This window comes from Ahaetulla prasina, chromosome 2 (genome assembly GCF_028640845.1).
Source record: "Ahaetulla prasina isolate Xishuangbanna chromosome 2, ASM2864084v1, whole genome shotgun sequence".
Lineage (NCBI taxonomy): Eukaryota > Metazoa > Chordata > Lepidosauria > Squamata > Colubridae > Ahaetulla > Ahaetulla prasina.
In genome coordinates, this window is record NC_080540.1 from 83,284,899 (window position 1) to 83,295,088 (window position 10,190).

The 10,190-nt window shown below is 40.6% G+C and overlaps 1 long non-coding RNA gene across 2 annotated transcripts; it reads left to right on the forward strand.

Annotated features, from left to right (window-relative positions):
• The first annotated feature begins 2,327 nt into the window (after positions 1–2,327).
• On the forward strand, positions 2,328–9,044 carry LOC131191520 (uncharacterized). 2 transcript variants are annotated; one of them, XR_009153525.1, is made up of 3 exons: positions 2,328–2,413; positions 4,141–4,197; positions 5,073–9,044. It is a non-coding gene; the product is annotated as an uncharacterized LOC131191520 (long non-coding RNA). The 2 variants fall into 2 exon arrangements; XR_009153526.1 differs by lacking the exon at positions 2,328–2,413 and having other exon boundaries at positions 3,236–4,197; positions 5,073–5,128; positions 5,385–9,044.
• The last annotated feature ends 1,146 nt before the right edge of the window (positions 9,045–10,190 follow it).

Consider the following 10,190-nt stretch of genomic DNA (forward strand, 5'->3'; position numbering starts at 1 on the left):
GGTAGAACAAGAAGCAATGGGTGGAAACTGATCAAGGAAAGAAGCAACTTAGAACTAGGGATAAATTTACTGACAGTTAGAACAATTAATCAGTGGAACGACTTGCCTGCAGAAGTTGTGAATGCTCCAACATTGGAAATTTTTAAGAAAATGTTGGATAACCATCTGACTGAGATGGTGTAGGATTTCCTGCCTGGGCAAGGGGTTGGACTAGAAGGCCTCCAAGGTCCCTTCCAACTCTGTTGTTATATTATATTATATTATATTATATTATATTATATTATATTATATTATATTATATTATATTATATTATATTATATTATATTATATTATATTATATTATATTATATTATATTATATTATATTATATTATATTATATTATATTATATTATATTATATTATATTATATTATATTATATTATATGGTACAACCGTCTCAGTAATCTCTCAAATATCTATATGCAGTGACTGTTTCCCATTCAGAAGTATTCAAATATGAGATTTCTCCATCATCTCCTCACATGAGAGCCAAATCATGTATTCTCCTTCTGAAAATGAATGCACATTTGATGAAAGCTATTTTAAAGCAGGAGCACAACTGCATGCATGGGCACAAAGTTAGCAAGCAGAAAATGTGACATTTCCTTTTTCTCTTTATAAAGGTCAAACAACTCATTCTCCATTTTATGCATCACCAATGCAGGCCCACATTGAAAACGTCAATCTCATATGGTCCTTTCTCTGTATTGCCATATTATTGCCTTGCTAAATACAGCACTGCAGACTAGGCAGTGACTGACCTATCTTGATAAATTCTGCTTCAGTGTTTCAGAAGTACTGGAGCAAGTGGTAAGATGGTTATTTTTATGAGAGAATCCAGAAAGTTTTGAGGAGAAGAGAAATTAGGTTCCATTACTTTAGGCTTAGGTCTTGGTTTAAGTTTCCTTCCATTCTAATCCTGGTTGTCTGCTTTGGTTTTGGGCACATGAGAATACCATAGGGAAGGAGAATGTGAAAATAAAACCTGGTTCCTTCTTCCCTCCTCTCAGTTTATATCAGTGGTGGGTTGCTACTGCCCCAGTTCGGGCGAACCAGTAGCAGCGGCGGGGGGGGGGGGGGGGCTCCGCCCACCTGCCCAGATATCATCAAATATGCTCTGTGCATGCGCAGAAGTGGTGCGTGCATGAGAGAAGTGAGCACGAGCAAACTAGTAGTAAAGGTAAGTGAAGTTCACCACTGGTTTATATGTCATTGGACAGCTTTCTAACCTGCATCTGGGTGTCTGCAGGAATTACACAAAATATAATTATAAATTATGCCTGAAGAGCTTCTTTGTGCCAAACTGTCGTCTTCAGTTTGCCAGGGTCTAGCCTCCCTCTCCCTCCTTATGGAAATGCTCTTTTCCAGCAGTGAAGGAAGCAAAGGGAAAGCAATGTTTCCTGGTCATTTGTTTGCAGCTGGGAGTCATCAAAAGGATTGGGCGCTCACAAGGGATCAGTCCTGCTTCTGGGAGGCCACTGAAGACCTCCAGATTAAAATGTGACTTAGAGGAAGAGTATATCTGAAATACTTGGATTAGTTTCTCAGGGGAGGGGGGAGAGGGCAGAGTTACAACTGGAGGTGGTCCCTGCCCACTCTTGGAAAGCCCAACCTTCTTCCCCAAAAGTCTTACTGAATTTTCCATAGCAGAGTTACAGAACACTGAAACTACTGTCCTGGAAAACATATTGATGACCTAGAATTGGCACTAATAATTAATTGATAATTTGGTCTAATTAACACAATGTGGGAGGAGATAAATTACACTATATGTCTTCATTGAGCACTGCAAAATAATTTACTAGTTCTTAAACAAAAGAAAAGGTTTTCACATATTGAAAATGGACTTAGGTGTCAATGATGAGTATCTTAATTCAAAAGTATAAATTGTTATTGAAATTTAATCTCTGAATGATTATAGTTAAATAGATGAAAAAAATTGGGTATAGGATTATGCCTGATCACTGGGAAAATATGTGGACACAAGTTTGAGATTTACGTTATAATTTGACAGAAATCTTTTATAAAATTATGTAGCGATGTTATTTAATGCCTGACAAACTGTCAAAGATGTATAATTTTAAACAATTTTTGGAAATATAATCAATTTGAAGATAGCTTTTTGCCTTCTTTGTGGACATGCAAGAGATTTAAGAAATCTTGGAATCAGATAAGTATTTTGATTCAGAAAATTTTGACAACTGATGTAAAATTGAAACTGGAAGGTTTTCTTTTAGGGTGGCAAACAAACAAGTGGAAAGAAAATATGTGACTTTGTTTTTATAGATGTCATCGGATGCAAGACTACTATGTTCACAAAGATGGAAAGAAGACATCCAGAACAGCAAAATGGATTTTTGAGCAGCAGGAGAGTATGTAGAAGAAAGGGTTGAAATATAACATTTATAAAATGATGGTACATGACACCAGATAAATTGTTAAATATATATATGAGAATTTAAAATATTTGTTGGAAATGTAATCAAACTGAGGGAAATTTGTTTTTCAATCTTTACAGGTTGTATAACAAAGTTAGGAAATTTGGGAACAAGCATGTATTTTGATGCAGAAACTTTTAAAAGTAAATGCACAATTGAAACCAGAAACTTTTCTTTTGAGCTTAAACATCTTGTGGAACTTTGTCTTTTTATGTATAGTGGAGGCCATGTCACACTGTCCTGGAAGTGAACGCCATTTTGGGAGTGGCTGCAAAGAATTGTAGCAGCTCTGAAATTGTGCCAGCTTCTATGACAGAGCCACACGCCCTCCAGGAAGGCTGATAGGTGGAATTACCTGCTCTCCTTTCTCAAACATGCTCTCTTGAGCTCTGGTGATCATGTTCAGGAAGGAGAGTAGGCTGCTCCATCCCTTGGCTCCACTATATGCTGTAGACTATGTGGTCCTGTAAGTGAGTACCATTAATTGCAGCCACTCCCAAAATTGTGCCTGTCTCCAGAATAGCAAAGTCTCTACTGCATAGGAAAGTCACAAAGTAGAGCAGCTACTTCTAGAAGATTTACTGAAAAGTTAAGTGAGTGATCCATGATCAGGGTGGGAAGGAGGCTGTGGAAGCTGGTGGAGTGGGAAAGGAGGCTCAAGCCCTGCAAGTACCTTCAGGAGCAGGAAGTAGAGCAGAGGGTGCCTTGGGGTGGGAGACCTTGGGGATCTGGGGCAGGTCATGTGTGAGCTGGTGAAGTGTTACAATGTGATCCTGAGCCTGTTTTAAACCTTCCAGGACCTCCCTCATTCCTGGGATACTCCATGCTCCTCTTAGTGACTTGTGTGGTTGCTTAATGACTGCACTGGGCAGGGGTGGGCTTCAAAATCCATTGCTACCAGTTTGCTCATGGGTGCTCATGCGCTCGCATGTGCAGAAGCATCCAGGTGGGTGGGCGGAGCCTCCTGCCGTCGCTGCTACTAGTTCGTCCGATTTGGGGTGAACCGGTAGCAACCCACTACTGGCATTGGGGTGTGAAGGGATGGGGATCATCAAGTGAGATGATCACATGGGTATCTTGCTTAATGACCATTATAAATTGTAATCATAAGGGACAGACTCCATTATGATCATGAGTATCTATATGGGAGAAAGAGAAAGCATGTAACTCCAGCACAAAGTGGATGCAGGACCTGAGAGCACACCATAACAATTATTCAGAATAGGAACCAGTCATCATCACAGTAACAGAAATCTAACAGCAGATCAAGAACCTGCATAAGGCCACTAGCAGCTGGCTCAGACATGATCCACACTTACTAGCTGAAGAAACTGGAAGTCAATTTGTGACATCTCACACTAGTGGCCTTTAGGTACAGCACATACCAATGGAAAAGTGTGGTCAGATGGCAATCAAGAGAGGGAAGCTAGTGAAAACTAATGGGTTAGATGCATGTAGACCAGCTATAAGAACCCTGATATCCCATATTCATGTGGAAACCATAATGAGGAGCAAGAAGACAGCAAAATCCAAGTATCATACAGGATAAAATAGGTCATCCAGAGTCAGCTCAATGGGAAGAACAAGAACTAAGCCATCAACATGTAAATAATTTTTATCCATTGAATTCTTCATTAAAATCATCTATTATTACTTTATAGGCAACTCTAGCTTCTACTACCACACAACCAAACTTTTCCAACACCAGATTTTTAAAGGTAAGAGAAATGTCCTCTGCATTCAAAGAAGTATCAGATTCTGATAAAGATTTGTGAATCTGAACTTGGTAATAATTTCTAGCCAGAATATTACTGGAAAACATATAAAATATTGAAGTTTTGTATTGATCTGGTGAAAGATCATTTTTTAATAAACAATTTCTTTTTTTCTGAAACTTTCTTAGTGAAATCAGGATAGAGATAGATAGATAGATAGATAGATAGATAGATAGATAGATAGATAGATAGATAGATAGATAGATAGATAGACAGACAGACAGATAGACAGACAGACAGACAGACAGACAGACAGACAGACAGACAGACAGACAGACAGACAGACAGACAGATATCCTAGTTTGACCTCACTTCAATGGAGATTTTACTGATTCTTGGTGAAAATCTATGTAAAATCTGATACCCCTTTAACAGGAAACAAGAATTGAATGTGGTATGAATGAGGGTTTTAAATATCAATTTATTAGATATGCCATGTTGAGATGCTACAATGGGACCCTGAGCCTGAGTTAGATCTCTCATCCCTGGTTACCCCATGCTCCTCTTAATGGCCTTTGTGGTTGCTTAATGACTGTATTGAGGAGAGAAGGGAAATCGTTAATTAAATGAAATGATCACATGGGTACTTCGCTTAATGAGTAAAGCTCATTACAATCTTATATCAAGGACCATCTGCATGGGAAAAAGAGAAGTCAGATAACAGTAAGATTAAACAAGTAAGATTCTCAATCATATCTTTGATTTTTATTCCATGGAAACAACATACCTCCTTAGTTTGGATGTCTGATCTAAAGATGACCGATTCTGTTCCCTTGAGAATTGAATTTCCTATCACCAAAACATGCCTTTTTTCCTAGGGAAGTTTGGGATATTTTTATTCTAATAGGAACACTTGGTGGTGTTTCTTTTCCAGGTGAGGATGTCTCTTTCACAGGTATCTATATGCTTTTTTTGGGGGGGGGCTTTGAAATTAATTGCTCAGCTCCAGGGGGATTCAGCAAGGACATTGTTCTTAATTATTGTTTTGTTCTGTAACTGACATGTTTCCATCTCTCTGACTAAAGGCTTATATACAGTATATATTGTTTCCTATGGTAGTTGCTTGTTTGCTTATTATGTTCAGTTTAGATATGATATTCTTGACTAGGTTAGAGTTTCTCATTTTGTAGGCTGAGTCTCAGAGTGACTAAGAGTTCAGAGTGGCTCAGAGTGAATGAGATGTCATTTGACTGGAAAAGTGTGGCCAGATGGCAATCAAGAGAAGTAAGACAGTTAAGACCAATGGGATGGATACATACAGACCAGCTATTAGTCCCTTGGTATCCCACTGTCACATGAAAACCACAATGAGGAGCCAAGAACACAACAAAATCCAAATACTACCCAGGATACATGTCATCTAGAACCAGCTTAATGGAAAGAACAAGATCCATGCCATCAACCTGAATGCATGCTCTGTCAACCATCAGACACTCTGCCAGTATAGTGAGCTGGCCAAAGAAGGAATTGGAAGCTACTGCTGTGAAGACTGAGGAGCACATGACACAGATCTTGGAACTTGCTAACTAACATAGTTACTTTGTATTTTCATTTGAGTTATTTTCTCTCTTTTAAAAAGATGTTCAGGTTTATTGGCTTTTAACATTCCTAAACTGATAAACTGGCTGGAGACTAGCTCCAGAAAAGGAAAGGTTCATTAGTATGAATTGGGGTCTGGTTTACCTCTTTGTGAACACGAAGCAACCTTTTTACTTACAATTTACACCCCCTCTGACATCAGACTTCATTTTAATGAACATGTATGATATTATGGGATGCAAATATGTAATGTTTGACTACATGTAACTCATTTCCTATGCAAAGGTGAGGTTACTTTATCCTGCCCAATCAACACCCGTGAAAACCTCAGAATATATATATATATATATGTGTGTGTCGTGTCCCACTCCTCCGCTGACGGCTGGGTCAGGGAAATCCGAATCAGGCTTGCCTCTGCAGCTCTGCCCAAAGTCCTAGCAAAGTCCTCAGAGCAGGCAGGAGACCAGTAAGTGACTTCAGCAAGATAAGTTCGACTTTGCCTGACTCAGAGACTGCCAGAAAGTAGATCCTTTATATAGGCCATGGGGTGTGGCTCCATGACTCAGCACTCATTAAGGCCTGCCCCTCCCTTCCTTCTGTTGCCTCCGCCTCTCCAATCTTCTGATGCGAGGGTCACTCCAATCAGCTGTTGTTGGGAGTAAACCCTCCTCAGGCTCACCTGCTGTGGAGGAGGGGGAGGGGTCTAGCTGCTCCGTTTGCCTGGGCATGGAGTCAGGGCTGGGGCAGGGAGATGCTCCTTCTTCTGCAGTTTGTGTGGGCATGGAGCCAGGACTTGGGCCGGGAGGCATACATTCCTCAGTGTTCGGGAGCAGGTAAGAAGGCCCCGGCTGCTCTGAGGGCGGGCAAGACACAACAATATGTATATGTATATGTATATGTATATGTATATATATGTTTTTGTAGGTTTTCACGCGTATAGGTATGTAGGTCTTGGCATGTAGGTCTTGGCATGTAAGGTTGAGAGTATCTTGGTAACGTTTCAATGAGGTCTCACTCATCATCTTCAGGCTGATGCTTTCGGCTTCATGCTTGTGCGAGCAAAGCGTGGTTGGAGCAGCTGTCTATAAATACTGGTGGGGAGGTGGGGAGTGTTGCTGTAAGCGGGTTGGTTGGCTGTGTGGTTGCATCTTGATTGGTGATGGAGTGGGTGTTTGCAGATTAGTCGGCTGTTTCGTGGCATCCTGTGTGGGTGTGGTCCTAGTTGTGTGCCCATTAGTCTTTTGTGTTGTAAAGACCTGGTTAATGGGCTTCCTGGAAACATCCTGAGTTCTGGGAATGTGACCTCCTGAGTCTTGTACAGTAACATCCTGGATAGTAGGTTGTGTTGTAACATCCTGATCTTTGGTGTTGTGGCCTCTGGGCCAAACCAAACCAAAACCCGGGATGCTGCATCACAGCCATCTGCTCAGGCCATCACAGCACAGAACTCCAGAGGCCACAACACCAAAGCGCAGGACGTTACAAGACAACCTACCACCGTTAGATGAGTGAAAATTTAATTTAGCAGCTGAAATTTGCAAAAATAGACTTATTTTTCAAAAAAAGAAGGAGTCATAAAAACATTTATACACCTCAAAAAAAAGTGGAAATTGAAAAGAATTTGTCAAGAACAAGTCTTGTCAGATTAAACCATCCTTACTGTGGGAATCTTCTAAACATAATGTCTCTGGATGTCTACAGATAGCTTGACAATGTATCCTCTAACATTCTGAAAGTATGTCAGTTACAGGGAGCTGGATTTAAAGAAAGCCATGTTGATTTTTATGCCTTAAAACTGTTAAATGGGTAAAAAGTTTAATCTAGCAGCTGAAATTTGCAAAAAAAAGGGGGGGGAGGGGGACAGCCCCAGAATTACCGCCTTCATCATTTTCAGCACTATCATGATGATCTCTTGATGCTGGCCTATCTCTAGCCGCATGGGCTCTGTCAGGTGCATCACTGGGGAGACCCCTATCAGTGAACTGTCCACCTGTTCAGGGACAAACTGGTAGAAATCCACCCCTGAACTAGAGGAATAACTTTGAGGCTATTTAAGGAGACTCTTCCCACTTTTGAAACTCACCGCTTTCCTCCCAAAGGGCCAAATTGATGGAGCTGAACGTTCTACTGCAGAGTTACAGAAATGAAACTGCTGTTCTTGGAATGGCATCCATGGACTAGAATTGGCATTAATTAATAATTAGTTAATCGGACCTAGTTAACACAGTTTAGAAGAAAGCTGAGTTAATCACACTGGAGACATTGAGCATTGGAATATGAGAGGATTTGGAGAACAGTCTGTCCAGATGCTTCAACCTTAAGAAGCTTTGAATACAGGTTTCCTGCAACAATCTCAGGGTTGACATTCTGTTCCATTTGCTTCTTATGCCAGAAACCGGGCAACAACCAGCAGGAAGAGGCCTCTGGCAAACAAAGTTGCAATTTTCCTCCTTCCTCCTGGATTTGCCTAATTTGCCTTCTTCTTTAACAAAAGGCAGCAAATGCAAATGCTCTTTTCCAACACTTAAGGAGGGAAAATTAAACAAAATTGGCTAATTCTTCTGTCCCTTTAACTGAGAAGCGTCTTAGGAAAGGTTGTGGGTTACATGGGAGCTGCCCTATCTTCTAGAGAGCTGCTGAAAGTTTTTGACTGATAGTGAGAGCAACACTGAAGGGACAGATATGGGGAGCAGCTTCTGCCTGTGGGGATTCTAAGGGAGTGAGTGGAAGTGGGAGGCTGCAGGGAGGCTCCCATATCTATCCTTAATGCCACGCCACCAATAGGGCAAGCTCGTGAGGTTGAAATTTCAGCAGGGCCGTCATAAAGTAGCAGACTGCAGACCTTTGCCCTAAAAGAATTTGCAGGGAGTCTAGTTAATCCCATCTACTGTCTACTATTGACCTCTCCCCATTCCTAAGAGGTCTGTAAGGGGTGTGCATAAGAGCACAAGCGTGCCTATCGTTCCTATCCTATTGTTTCCTTTCATTATATCCAATTAATATAGTCATTACATACTTATGCTTATATATATATATGCTTATATATTGTATAGTTATTTCATGCTTATGCTTATATATGCTGTGTGACAAAATAAATAAATTAAAAAAAATCTTAAGGCTTCATTTAACAATAGAAAACAATAGAAAAATTGCTAATTTGGCTGAGATGGCTAAAACCTCAGCCTTTTTGAAAGACACTGCACAAGAAAAATATCTAACTGAATGGAAAAAATGGATTGAATATATGCAAAATAGATATCAGATTAAGAGATATCAGATTGCTTTTGAATGATTAGGATGTATTTATCTTTGATTTGTATGGGGGAAGTTAGGATTTGAGAAGAAGGGGAGGATTATAATTTGTGTTAGGGAAAATTTAGCAACTGATTGTTTTTTCTTCTTGTGTTTGTTCTGGGAAGTCGGGGGGTGGGGAGGGAGGAGGGTGGTTTTGGAGGGAGGGGGAGGGGAGGGAGTGGGGGGAGGGGGAAAAAGGGGGGGTGAAAATTTTTGTAAAAACTTTTTCAATAAAAAAAAGAATGATTACTTCAAACTATGACATATTAAAATGAGTAGGTAAATCTTTCTGAAAATTTCTTCCTCTGCCCAAGTAACTCATGCAGTATATATAGAAGTTGTTTAAAATGATGAAAGAATAGAGTGATGGTAAAATAATTATCGGCCAAGAATCTCTTTTTTTCCTCAGAAAGCCCACTATTACTCTCCACGATAAGGTTGGTGAGCATCTTGGTAACCATGATGCACTTGACTGGGAGCAATGTGGATATTATTATTGATGAGCTGATTGTGCAGAGTGGGAGAGGTCAGGAAGCAAGATTTTCTGCTCCTCCTGGCTAGGAAGGCAATGGGAAATTTAAGCTGTTTGGGACATACAATTCAATGTTTGTATTTTCAGAGGGAAACTATGCCTCTTGGTAATTTTGTTATTGGGGACTTGAGAGGGCTGAATAAAAAAGGGATCTTGGAGCCACAAAAGTTGCCCACCACTGCCCAGTTGAATGTTCACCAATGTATCCAGGTTGTAGAGAAGGGACAGATTTCTCCTTTGCATGTTTGATCCCTTGGAATGATACTATCAGCTAGAGCAGACATTGCTAAGCTAGATGCATCAGAACAGAGGTCCCTAACCCTTGGGCCATGTCCCACTACTGGGACGTGGCATGTTCAGAACTGGGCCAGCATGAGCACACGCAGCGTGACTTGCATGAGTGGCCAACCGGTGTGCAGCTCAAGTAGCTCAAGTGGCAGGCCAGTTCCCCTCTCCCTTCCCCACTAAGACACCAAGCTGTAAAGGTTGGGGACCACTGCATCAGATGACCTGACAAAAATTACTTTCCCATGTATGTATTCAAGAACATGGGAGCTTTTCCCAAAAATTG